General features: G+C 39.5%; 1 long non-coding RNA gene across 1 annotated transcript; it reads right to left on the bottom strand.

Annotated features, from left to right (window-relative positions):
• Positions 1 to 11,385: 11,385 nt before the first annotated feature.
• LOC115291570 lies at positions 11,386 to 12,225 on the bottom strand. The gene is made up of 3 exons (XR_003908538.1): positions 11,972 to 12,225; positions 11,633 to 11,779; positions 11,386 to 11,540 (listed from the first exon to the last, which is right to left on the bottom strand). It is a non-coding gene; the product is annotated as an uncharacterized LOC115291570 (long non-coding RNA).
• Between the last annotated feature and the right edge of the window lie 790 nt (positions 12,226 to 13,015).

Consider the following 13,015-nt stretch of genomic DNA (forward strand, 5'->3'; position numbering starts at 1 on the left):
TTTGCTAGTTTTCTGTCTCTTGTCACCTTTAGAAAGCTCGTTGGGCTCTGTGCACCTATTAGTATTTCTCTGTTAAAGGAGGCTTATTGACTGTCCTGGGCCTGCTGTTTCAGGAGATATTCTCTTAATGATATCTCTCAGTTTCTCTTGTTGTGCCTGTGAGTATTTTATTTCCTTACTCCGCAATATTTGGGACTCGCCTTCTTGCACACTTTGGCTTGTTTCTTGGTGTAGTCCTATGAAGGAAAAGAGACTGACAAACACCGAGGGAACAGAAGCACACATACACACAGAAAAATCAAGCAAAGAAACACATTATAGGGGGGAAAGAAAAGAAGGAAAATGGGAGGGAAAGAGACGAAAAGAAGAGAAGAAGAGAAAATAAAAAGAAAAGCGAAAGAAGAAAAGACAAAAAGAATATATAAAAGGCAGTCGGAGACAACAGAGGACAGTAGACCGTTTAAAAGTGTATGACCAGTTTAGGGGAGAGGTAAGGATGAGATACAGGAGAATATATCTGGGTTGCAACAAGGTGAAAAAGTAAGGGAGAAAGGAGAAAGGAATATAAGGAGTAAAATTTAAAGGAATTGAGTAAAGAAAAAGGGGAAAAAAAGGTAATAACGACAAAGAAATAAGTACGAAACTAGTGAAGAAAAAAAATTTTTATATATTAAAAAAACAAACAATAAAAAAAAACAAAACAAAAAACAAAAACGGAAAAAAAAAAGCAAGCAGCAGCTCCCTCTGGTGGATAGGCTGGGTTTGATGTGGTAAGTCTTGGAGTCTGTTCTCAGAGGCTCCACCCCTGCCTGAGGCAAAATGAGCAGCAGGAGGTGAAGTGTGCACCTTCACAGACTCAATTGTGGAGTCCCCACCCCCAGCCAGGATCGAGATTGCAATGGGGGAAAGGAAAAAAACAAAAAGCAAAAAACCGAGTCTCTCTTAGTTTCTGATAGCTTTGCTCAAGCCGCTGAGAGCTGCTGGAAATGAGCTGGGAGCTCCTATAGTCTAAGTGTGCGCCAGCGCCTCCACCTGCCACCGACTCTTTGTTGGGGGTCGCATAGGTGTGCACCCTATTTTTTCCCTGTGGGAACCCGGGATTCGCGCAGTCCGTGCAGGGGGCGAGGTGTGCCGTGGAAATGCGGTCCGTGGTCCCATTCCCAAAACCAAGTTCGAATTGCTTGAGCCTGGCGTAGTCGCGGCTCCAGCAGCTTCCCACCGGGGAGCGCACCTCCCCAGCGCAGCCACTTCTCACAGCCACAGACGCCTCTGATTCCCCGCCGAGATGGCTTAGGGCTGGAGGCTATTCCTTCTCTTGCGCCACCCTGGTTCGGGATTCCGGCTACCCAGCAGTTATCTATGGAGTGGGTTTCTGTCTCCAAGCACAGCCAATCGTTCTATACCTCTTCCCCAGAGATAGTTCTATGAGCGTGTTCTGACTCTGTCTCTTCCCTTTGTCTCTTGGGTGCTGCGCGTTTGCGCCACATTGGGCTGGGGATCTTACCTCCCCTGCCTGTCCAGGGCTGGCCCGTTTTCGGATCTCCCCCATTCGTCCCCCCTCACTCAGGTATCCTTGAGGTTCATTCTTTCTGGAGTTCGTATTTTCTCCTTCCGCTCTCGCAGATGAACGTAATATCCTTCTCAGTTCGAAAAATGGTGCAGACGGAGTTTACAGAGCTCCCTTCCTCTCCGCCATCTTGGCTCCACCCCCCTCCCCAATTATCTTATTATATATTTTTTAAATTTTATTAATTTATTTTGAGAGAGAGAGAGACAATCCTAGGAAGGCTCTGTATTTTCAGCATGACAGCCTGACACAGGGTTCAAACTCATGAACCATGATATGACCTCAACCAAAATGAACAGTTGGGCATTTAGACTACTGAACCACCCAGACACCTCATGGCACAGATTATTATGTGTTTTTTTGAAGATTCACATTTTCCTTTTTTTCTTTTGTTTTAATGTTTACTCATTTTTGAGAGAAAAAGAAAGACAGAGTGTAAGCAGAGGAGGGCAGTGAGAGAGGGAGACAGAATCTGAAGCAGGTTCCAGCCTCTGAGGTGTCAGCACACAGAGCTGGATGTGGGGTTCAAACTCAAGGACTGCGAGATCATAACCGGAGCCTAAGTCAGCTGCTTAACTGACTGAGCCACGCATACACCCCATGGCACAGATTATTTTAAAGGGATGCCCACAATCACTATTTCAATTTCCTTATTCTCATATCCTTCCTTTAAGCCTTTAGAACTATTATCTATTAGAACTTTATCCCCACCATACTAATAAGATTGCTGATCTGGGTCACCAATAGCCTCCATATTGTAATGGATAGCTTGTGCTCAAATTCTTCAACTATCAACCACCACAGTTGATGAACTACTTCTTAGTTTACTTCCATCTCTTGATATCAGGCCATGTCAGTCTCTTGCCTTTCCCTCCATGTCACTGTCCAAATACTCTATCACCTTCAATGGCTCATTCTTCTCTCTGCAATGCTTAAGTGTGATGTGGCCTCAGGTCCATGTAATCATGTACAGACATGATGTCCGTCTACTCTCCATGTTGACTCACATGTGTATCTTTGAATCTTCTTCATGGAACCCAAGACTTTTATATCTTGCAGAAAGTTACCACATGAGTGTCTGGTGAACATCACAAACTTTACAGTCTCATAATAAGCTGGCAATATTTACCAATAAATTGTATATATTTTTTAGGATATAGTATGGATATTTATTCAAATATTGAATGTTTAAAAAAAATTTTTAACATTTATGTTTGAGAAAGAGAGACACAGAGTGTGAGGGAGAGAGTGTCAGAGAGAGAGGGAGACACAGAATCAGAAGCAGGCTCTAGACTCTGAGCCATCAGCACAGAGCCTGACACAGGGCTCAAACCAATGAATTGTGAGATTATGACCTGAGCTGAAGTTGGCCGTTTAACCAACTGAGCAACCCAGGCACCCCTCAAGTATTGAATGTTAAAGCAGAGGTATTGCCTTTATTCTTCTGTCAGAAAATCCTCTTGCTCAACTCTAGACCCCAACAGTTAAAACCAGAACTAGACAAGACCACTTAATTCATGCTTTAGCTGATACCTATTGTTCTTATTTCTTATCATGCTCTCTTGAAACATTGATGAAGAGGTTTCACAATCGCAAAAAAAAAAAATACTGGGAAATACTAATCAAAACCACATTGAGATACCACCTCACACATGTGAGAATGGCTAAAATTAACAACGTAAGAAACAACAGGTATTGAGGAGGATGCAGAGAAAGTGGAACCCTCTTGCACTATTGGTGGGAATGCAAAGTTGTGTTGCCACTCTGGATATCAGTATGGAGGTTCCTCAAAGAACAAAAAATAAAACTGTTCTATGATTCAGTATTTGCACTATTAGTTATAACCTGGAGAATACAAAGGTATAGATTTGAAGGAGTATATGCACCGTAATGTTTATAGCAGCATTACCAACAATAGCCAAATCTCCATAAACTGTGTATATGTGTGTGTGTGTATGTGTGTGTGTGTACACAGGAATATCATTCAGCTATCAAAATAATGAAATCTTGCCATTTGCAATGATGTGGATGAAGCTAGAATATATTATGCTGTGACATGAATCAATCATAGAAAGACAAACACCATATGATTTCACTCATATGTGGAATTTTATTTTTTTCCTTTTTTAAAAATTTTAATGGTTTTATTTATTTATTTTTTGCGACAGAGAGAGACAGCAAGAGCAGGGGAGGGTCAGAGAGAGAGGGAGGCACAGAATTGGAAGCAGGCTCCAGGCTCTGAGCTGTCAGCAAAGAGCCTGATGTGGGGCTTGAACCCACGAACCGAACCGTGAGATCATGACCTGAGCTGAAGTCAGGCGTTCATCCAACTGAGCCACCCAGGCGCCCCTCATATGTGGAACTTTAATTTTGAGAATTAAATTTTTATTTTGAGAAACAGAATCCTAAGCAGGGTCTGTGCTATCAGCCCCATGTGGGGCTTGTTCTCATAAACCATGAGATCGTGACTGGAGCCTAAAACCAAGAGTCAGATGCTTAGCTGACTGAGCCAACTAGGCACTCTACCACAAGAGACTCTTAATGATAGAGAACACCATGAGTTGATGAAGGGAAGGCGGTGACAGATAGGTTAGATGGGTGATGGGTATTAAGAAGGGCACTTGTGATGAGCACTGGGCACTGAATGTGAGTGATGAATCACTGAATTCTACTCCTGAAGCCAGTATTGTACTGTATGTTGGATAACTAAAATTTAAACAAAAAAATCAAAACAGACATGGCAAAAGCCTGGGGACAAAATCAAACAAACATGGTTTAATCTGCATCTGCTATTTTTTAATACAATGAATAATTTCATTCATTCTACTAAAAAGCTGTGTGTGCCTCAAGTCCCACGCATGCATGTAGTGAGAAATTCAACCTCAAATATAATTTCTTTATCCTTTCTTTGAGCTAAAAGTTTGAATCATCTTGAAAGTAGAACGGTTTCTTGATTCTTAGTTCATGAAGAATAGCCTCATTTGGCCTTGCTTCTTTTGTCCCACAATAGTTAACCATTTACCATTTAACACTGATAACTTTGAGAAGTCCAGATGCTGTCCTTTGGCTTGGTCCTTTCTATTGAATTCAGTCTCTAAACCAAAAGCTAGGTGATGAGGTATCTACCCAGTTCAATGGGCTTCAGATGCATTTTAGTTGTAATACAAAAAAAAAAAAATTATAAACTTCTTAAGTAGAAGCACTACTACTAGAAAGCCAACACATGAATTTTTCTTTGAGGAGTAGGTAAAGGAATAGCATTCTTACTCTTAATTTCTCATGTAATAGTATTTTTATATGTTGTTCATAAATGAATAACAATATTAAATCAATTACCCCATAATATAAAATCATATTTGCATACAACTCTTCAAATGCAATTTGGGATAATAAAATATGTTAAGATTTAACATTTTTTCTACCAATAATACATCTTCTCACTTCTAGTTCTCGATGAATAAAATGTAATATCCCAGTCCAACATCACAATTGCTTTATTACTCAGACTTAAATCATGTTACAGTCAGTTATAGCTGTGTCTCAATATGCAGATGTAACATGCATGAACATAACAATGTTATTATAAAATAGCCAAACTGCACAGAGACTGCAGGTACAACTGCTGAAGGGGGGCGATAAACCTGTGGCAAAAGAATTTTCTAGAGGATGAAGAACAACCAGGTAGTCAGAGATTGCACTTCCACATCTAAATCAAATTTGGCAATGGCTGTTTTCCTGCCAAAACACAAAGAGGCTCAGTCAGTCATTGCTCCCTCAACATCACCTCCCCTCCTTGCCACCATCGCTGCCCCGGACTGAGCCTCATCCCTCAAGCAGCCAGAGCAGGCAGAGCACAGTCTCTGTGGGAAATGTCCAGGTGGTTATGTGCATACCTGCTCTTGTCCAGCTTGGGACCTAGCACCTCGCACACTGTTTGCAACCTAGTATTCAAGAAGAGGGTAGTTCACTAAATGCATGCTTACGTGAATAAATTAATAAAGTAAAGAGGCCAATTACATCTCTAGCTTTCAAAAAATCTGGGCAACAGGAAAAATAGAGACAAAATTGCTAGTATGAAAGATACAAATACGATTTATGAACGTTCTTACTTCTAAGACTCTAGAAAATATCTGATCGACTGATGATATTCTGTAGATTTTATGAGATTTAGTCATCCTGGCAAAAATGATAAATGATCATAGTTTACATCTTACCTTTCATTGTTAAAGCAAACTTCTTATTGGAAAATTACTTGTATTTAATGATCTCTGTAGAAGTTTCCTGGAATGTTAATTGTAGCAAATTTGAACATGATCATTATGCAAAAGCATGGCCATTCCAGGAAACTATATGAAGAAACCTACCATCCCTCAAAATTAATCCAAAGGCCACTACCAGGGGTTTTTCTTTCCTCACTTTTAGTCCTTATAATTTTAATGCCTCATTTACATATGAATAAGTATACTAAAATTGTGCTTGCTTTATTTAACTCTCATATCTTCCTTCCAGAATTAATTGTATTCTTCCTGAACTACAGATGCTTTAAAATAGGTTTAATGAGGTTAAATTCCCATATTGGAGATCTCCATTTTGTATAAGATATTTAAATATTCATTTGGACTTGTCTCCTCTTGTTTCAGAGGAAGTACCCCAGTGGACTGTTCTTAAGAAACACAATCCTGATTCCATTTGTAGTTAAGAACTGATCTGGCTCAACAGTAGATTCTAAAACCTCAGTCACTGCTGTTCCCAAGGAAATCCATTACCTTTTCGGATTTTCCCAAAGATTCCATTTGCATAGTTGCAATCATTGCTTCTTATAACTCATTTCTTTCCCCAGGTGTCATGAGGGTACACGTAACTGTCGGAAACTTGGATACATAGAAGCACCCTACCTACACATGAACCATGAATGAGTCGACATGTATGGAGAAATGTATTTTTCAATATTTTTCAGGTGACTCCTGGTAGAAGCTACATTACACTAAAAATAATCATTTTCTTCTTTAAAATTTGGGGTAAAAACATGAGTACAATTTAAAAGTAGGGGTTAATCATATGCCTGAAATATAATACTGGCACATGGCTGAGGTAGGAGAGAAGAAAGGAACTTTTTCAAATCATATTTTAAAATACTTCCAGGTAAATAAAACCTGCAGGCAAAATCTGTTTTTCTCTCTATTGTTGGAAATCAAGTTTAATTGGAAAACAGCCATGTTCAGCCCTTTTTAAATGGTCTGTGGCTGCTTTGCCCTACAATGACAGGTTTTAACAGTTGGGAAGAGACCACATGGACTGCGATCCTAATATACCTACAATCTGGTCTTTTACCAAAAGAAAGTTGAACAACTTCTGTTTAAGTATCCTTTGTAGAGGTGTGGATTTGCCACTGGAAAAGAAAAGGTCACTGAAATTTCATTATAATTGCAGAAATATAGCAAAATAAGTAAAGGAATGAGAGAGAGGTTGATAGAGTTTAATACTTACTGGGGACAATTGAATGGTGACAGCTAGTCAGCCCATAGCTGTGTAGCCTCATACTGATAACAAATTAAGAGTGTTTTATTTCTTCAATAGTACTTGCGACCTGTTTTACGGACTTAACTGAAAGGTGCTGTCTCCTTTGTCACATTAAGTAGGCAATTGAGGGATTATTTTTTTTAGAAGAGGATTCAGTCTATTGAATTGAGCATGCCTTTGAAGGTGTTAGATAGGAGTTCACTCAAATGTTACCATAAAGATATTATCACTTTTCAGGTGGCTCTGACTTTTTATTCACGTTTATTTATTTTGAGGGAGAGAGAGAACAAGCAGGGGGTGGGCAGACAGAGGAAAGGAGAGAATCTCAAGCAGACTCTGCACCGTCAGTGCGGAGCCTGATGTGGAGCTTGACACGGAGCTTGATCTCATGAAGTGTAAGATCATGATCTGAGCATAAATCAAGAGCTGGACATTTAACCAATGGAGCCACCCAGGCACCCCATGTGGCTCTGACATTGAAGGTGAATAAATTATGAGAGAACATAAGGAAAGAGATCCAGCGCAACCCTAGAGGCAACCGTTTTGAGTCAACAGCAGCTTCCAGTCTCTAGGCCCCCTGAAATGCTGCTAAGCAGTTCTTCTGAAACAAATAATCCAAACCAGAATTAGTTCTCCCAAGGGCCAACAGAGAGTCCAACCTAAGAGGCTACTCCCCATGCTTTGAGAAGAAAACTAAGGAGGGAGAGATGAGGTCTGGAGAATTAACACAAGGAAATCACCTGGAATCTAGAATGTGTGTAGAGTGCAGAATCCCAAGAGCCAGCCCCAAATCACCATCTACTTTTAGGAAAGTGGCACTTTGTCAATATCAATTGATACAATTAAATTCATGTCTAATAGGCAACTCATGCATAGTTTCAATTTCTCACTACAAGAGTCCTTGTTGTGTAGGTGTCCCATTTTTCCTTCTGTGATTTTTTGTTTTCATCACACTGCCCCTTTTTTATGAAACAGATTTTTTTTCATTTTTAAGGAAAATATGCATGCCTGCAAAACGACAAGTCTCAAACTCCGTTTGGTATGACATCATAGTTGCAAAACATATTGAAATTAGAGACTTTTATACACATTGGTGGCACAAAGCATCCCTTCAACAATTGCATTTGCGTAAGAGAGAAGAGAGGATTTTGCGACATTCCGGTGAGACAGGGGGCCTTATGACACAGTCAATACACAGAATCTTGTCTCTTGAGGCAAGTGTTGCAATATGTAATGGTTTTCTGTTCTTTGAGGATTAACAATTTGTACTACCAACCGAAGAGCCTTTCACATTTGGTTACTATGCGCTTTGTTAACTTTCTACTTGCATTAGGCCATCTTCTCTCCTCTCCAATCTCACTGGCTTCTGTTCCCTGAGCACATGGCGCCAGTTGTCCTGCCAATTAGCTTTGGTGCACAAACCTTCCCTACCTTTCCAACACACACACACCATCAAAATTAAATATTGTCTACTCATTCCTCAGTTTCCAGTTTAATCTCTCTTAGATGAGGCAGACATCTTGGCCATCCAACTAGGTCGAACCCTCATGAACTTTCTTTATACACCTAGTGCCTTTATAATGTATCTGATATTTTATAAGTATATAAGTATTTTATTGAATTAATATGTTATTGAAACTTTCTTTTGTCTTTTGAAGGCCATAAATGGAAACATGAAATGTTATCTTAAACCAAGAATTCGCATATCCATGGAGTTCCAGTTCTTGTCATGGAAAGGTAGTTATTTTACTGCCCCACCCATTTTTTTTTGGAGACTGATAGAGAACTGGAGGTTGGTAATGCTAAAATCTCACAGCATCTGCCAGTATTCCCAAGCTATTTAACAGAGAAATTTGAATTATATCTCTTTTGTTCAGTAAAATCATTGGGTCCTTCACTCAACAAATATTTTTCCAAAACTATTCTTTACCAGACCCTGTTTCAGGCACTGTTGATACAGTGTTGGGTGAAATTTGGGAAGTTTAGGAGCAGCTGGGTGGCTTAGTGAGTTAAGCATCCTACTCTTGATTTCAGCTCAGGTCGTGATCTCACAGATGTGGGATTGAGCCCTGTGCTGACAGCACAGAGCCTGCCTCAGATTCTCTCTCTTCCTCTTTTTGCCCCTCCCACTTGCACTCACTCTCTATCTAGAAACAAATAAACTTAAAAAAAAAAACTTGAGAAGTTTAACTGCAATACAGATGTAAACCACACATAGAGTCTTTTCATCTCAGTTCCCAACTGGGAATTTATTCTTATGTCAACAAGACAGAATTGTTTTTAGTTCACACTTTTGTTCCTCTCTTACACTGGTTCTATGATTCAACAAACTTCTTTATTTCCATAAGTTGTGATGATGGAATAAAACCAAACCTTACTGAATAGTAGGTTTTGAATGTGGCTGAGTACTGCTGTTGAAATTCTGGAGTTCAAAAAGCACATCCAAAGAAATTTACACATCATACATGATATTATCTCACTTGGTTTTATTTCTGTCTACATATAGCATATTTTTCCTAGTGGACATATCATGAAATTATATCATAATGTGAAAATAATTCTTGCTGACAAACTTCCACGGTGAACACCATACAATATGGGCCTGGATAACACCTCAGTTCTGTTATCCAGGAGCATACAATCTGTTATAACATGTAACATAAATACACAGAACATGGGAGTACTTGTATATATGTATACGCAAATACTCTAAGTGCAAACAAGGAAAGGTGATAACTGGTAAGAACGGTAGTAGGAAAAAAAATGATTTTTAATCTAAAGGAAATGCTGTTTAGATTACTGTTGAAGTCCTGATAGACTTTTATCAAAACATTTTTTATCTGCTGAGAAGGAAAGTGAGATTAAGAAATTAGAGTTGGGTGCCTACGTGGCTCAGTTGGTCAAACAACTGACTGCAGCTCAGGTCATGATCTTGTGCTTTGTGAATTCGAGCTCTGTGTCGGGCTCTAAACTGACAGCAAAAAACTTGCTTGGGATTCTGTCTCTCCCTCTCTCTCTGCCTCTCCGACCGCCATCTCTCTCTCTGTCTCTCTCTCTCTCTCTCTCTGTCTCTCTCTCTCAAAATAAAAAAAAATAAACTTTAAAAATTAAAATATTTTTAAAAACATCTTACAGTAATATTTTCTTTTATAGTTTTCATCTGTAAAATTGTTCCGAGCGATATGCACATAGGTTGTTCTTATGTTGACCCTTCAGTGAAGCAACTACTAAATTATACTGAATTTCTACTTTCCCAACCAAGAGTTTTCATTTATTTTATGTGTACTTAAAATATTTCAATCATTAAAAATTTCAGGATGCTTTTCAGTCTTGGGTATACATACTTATGAGACTAAATCAATGCCAAAATGTCATTTTTCTAATTAAGCAGATCTTTAGGGATGCACACTTGCCACTTTTAAATATATATAAGAAACTCAAAATTCTGGCATTTCATTCTTACCACAAATGACTTTTTAATAATCAGACACTGCCTTGTGAAGGAATACTGTGTTCTGTGAGATAACTAACTGTACTAATTGGTCAGAAACAAATATATTCCCTTTGTATCCTTCTGCATGCTGTGTAAAAAGAGACTTTGCACTCTGTAGGTTTGATAGCATGTCAAAATACCAACCTTAGCAAATGGAGTTAGCTAGGTATATTTGCCATATTCCAAATATAATAGTTAAAAGAAGACTTCCCTTTGAAACTTACAAGTATTATAACTTTAGTGTTAGGACAAGAGAACAGAGTATAACACCAGCATAGGCCTCTCTGATTTCCTATTTGGATGAACAATTTTCAAAAGAATCTTGAGAATTGGAACTCTGTCTTCCATGACCCAGGCTTACTTCTCAGTCTTGGGTGGAGAGCTTTTGTGAGATTGAGGTGATAACCCAGCAAAAAAATTGAAAAAAAAATAATAGAAGCCCTGAAAGGTATAATAAGAAATCTCCTCCTTTTCTTTAAAATTGCTTGTCTTTAAAGAAACACATATGGTGTTGTTTTGATTTCTGACTTAGGTACAATACACCATCACTGTGCATAGCTTAAATAATATAGATTATATGAGGAAAATACAACATTCGTCAGTAAGTCTATAATATAGTAAGTGTTGGTTTGCCACTTTGAGAGTTTCTTGGGTAAAACCTGAAAGTGACCCTTGTACACAGAGGGCAAGTTGACCTAAAGAAAGAGGCAGGACACTCCAGGTCACTGGGTGACCATTTTAATAAGCAAGAAAACTTACACACCAGGCTTGTTTTAGGAGGCTGCAAAATGAGTATCTCTCTGCAATCACCTGCCAGCATCTTAAAGGTTGAGAGGCCTTCGCCGGGGTGGTCACATACACATTAGCACAGTGCTTCCTCCCAACACATTAGCACAGTGCTTCCTCCCAACACATTAGCACAGTGCTTCCTCAAGCCTGAGTCACTGGAAACAGCTCCCACTGTGTGAAAAATGGGCAGAACTTACAGCCCAAGGACAGGGACAGGGGTGGGAAACCAGGAACTGTCTGGGCCCAGTTTGTTGGTTACTCACCATCATGTCCTCTCAATGACCTCTTCTGACGTTCCACCCCTGATGACAGTCTTAGGATCTTACACACCCACATCTTCCACTATGTGCCCTGAGCAGTCAGCAAGGGGTTTCAGGAGCATGGAGGTGGCTGCTTTGGTGGCTTCCTGGCTGTAGGGGCCAGGGAAAACAGACTAATATAACGATTCCCCAAATAAGTAACATTTTGTTTCCACGAAGAGTCCCGTGATCTGAATTAAGTTCCAGAGGCTGGGGATCAAATCACTAGAGGCATTCACTTCTGTTCTCACGTGATTTAATAAAGATGACACATGAACAGAAGCATGAGGTAGAAACACACACCATTCTGTCTGAATAATGGCACAGGCACATCCTGCAAGCAGTAATCATGTCCAAGGCCATCCTGTTTGGGAGGACAGCTTTTCTCAGGAGAGACATTTCAGTGCTTGGTGAAGTGAACAGGCTTTGCTAGCTATTACTTCAGGCTTGTTGGGTGAATTTAGTAGGGGGTTCTACATGTGCCATGACATCCTCCAGGCCAATAGAAGGAACAAAGACAGTGCCAAATGATCACACCAGTGGAAAGTAAAACGTGCCCAGCTGGACTTGAGGAGAAGGAACTTGACAATTCTTGTTGCCATGGAGCTAATTCTCCCCCGTGTCCAAGGGAAACCCAGGGCATAGTGGTCCAGTCACTCAGGTGGAAGCCATAGCCAGTGATTTGTGCCACACACCACAATGGAATCTTTGGGAAAATCCACAAAGGCAATGGATTTCCTTGGGAACAGCAGTGACCGAGGTTTTGGAATCTACCGTTGAGCCAGATCAGTTCTTAACTACAAATGGAATCAGGATTGTGTTTCTTAAGAACAGCCCACTGGGGTACTTCCTCTGAAACAAGAGGAGACAAGTCCAAATGAATATTTAAATATCTTATACAAAATGGAGATCTTCTCCAATCTGGGAATTTAACCTCATTAAACCTATTTTAAAGCATCTGTAGTTCAGGAAGAATACAATTAATTCTGGAAGGAAGATATGAGAGTTAAATAAAGCAAGCACAATTTTAGTATACTTATTCATATGTAAATGAGGCATTAAAATCATAAGGACTAAAAGTGAGGAAAGAAAAACCCCTGGTAGTGGCCTTTGAATTAATTTTGAGGGATGGTAGGTTTCTTCATATAGTTTCCTGGAATGGCCATGCTTTTGCATAATGATCATGTTCAAATTTCTACACTTAACACTCCAGGAAACTTCCACAGAGATCATTAAATACAAGTAATTTTCCAATAAGAAGTTTGCTTTAACAATGAAAGGTAAGATGTAAACTATGATAAATTATTATTTTTGCCAGGATGACTAAATCTCATAAAATCTACAGAA

The sequence above is a fragment of the Suricata suricatta genome, chromosome 5 (genome assembly GCF_006229205.1).
Source record: "Suricata suricatta isolate VVHF042 chromosome 5, meerkat_22Aug2017_6uvM2_HiC, whole genome shotgun sequence".
Classification (NCBI taxonomy): Eukaryota; Metazoa; Chordata; class Mammalia; order Carnivora; family Herpestidae; genus Suricata; species Suricata suricatta.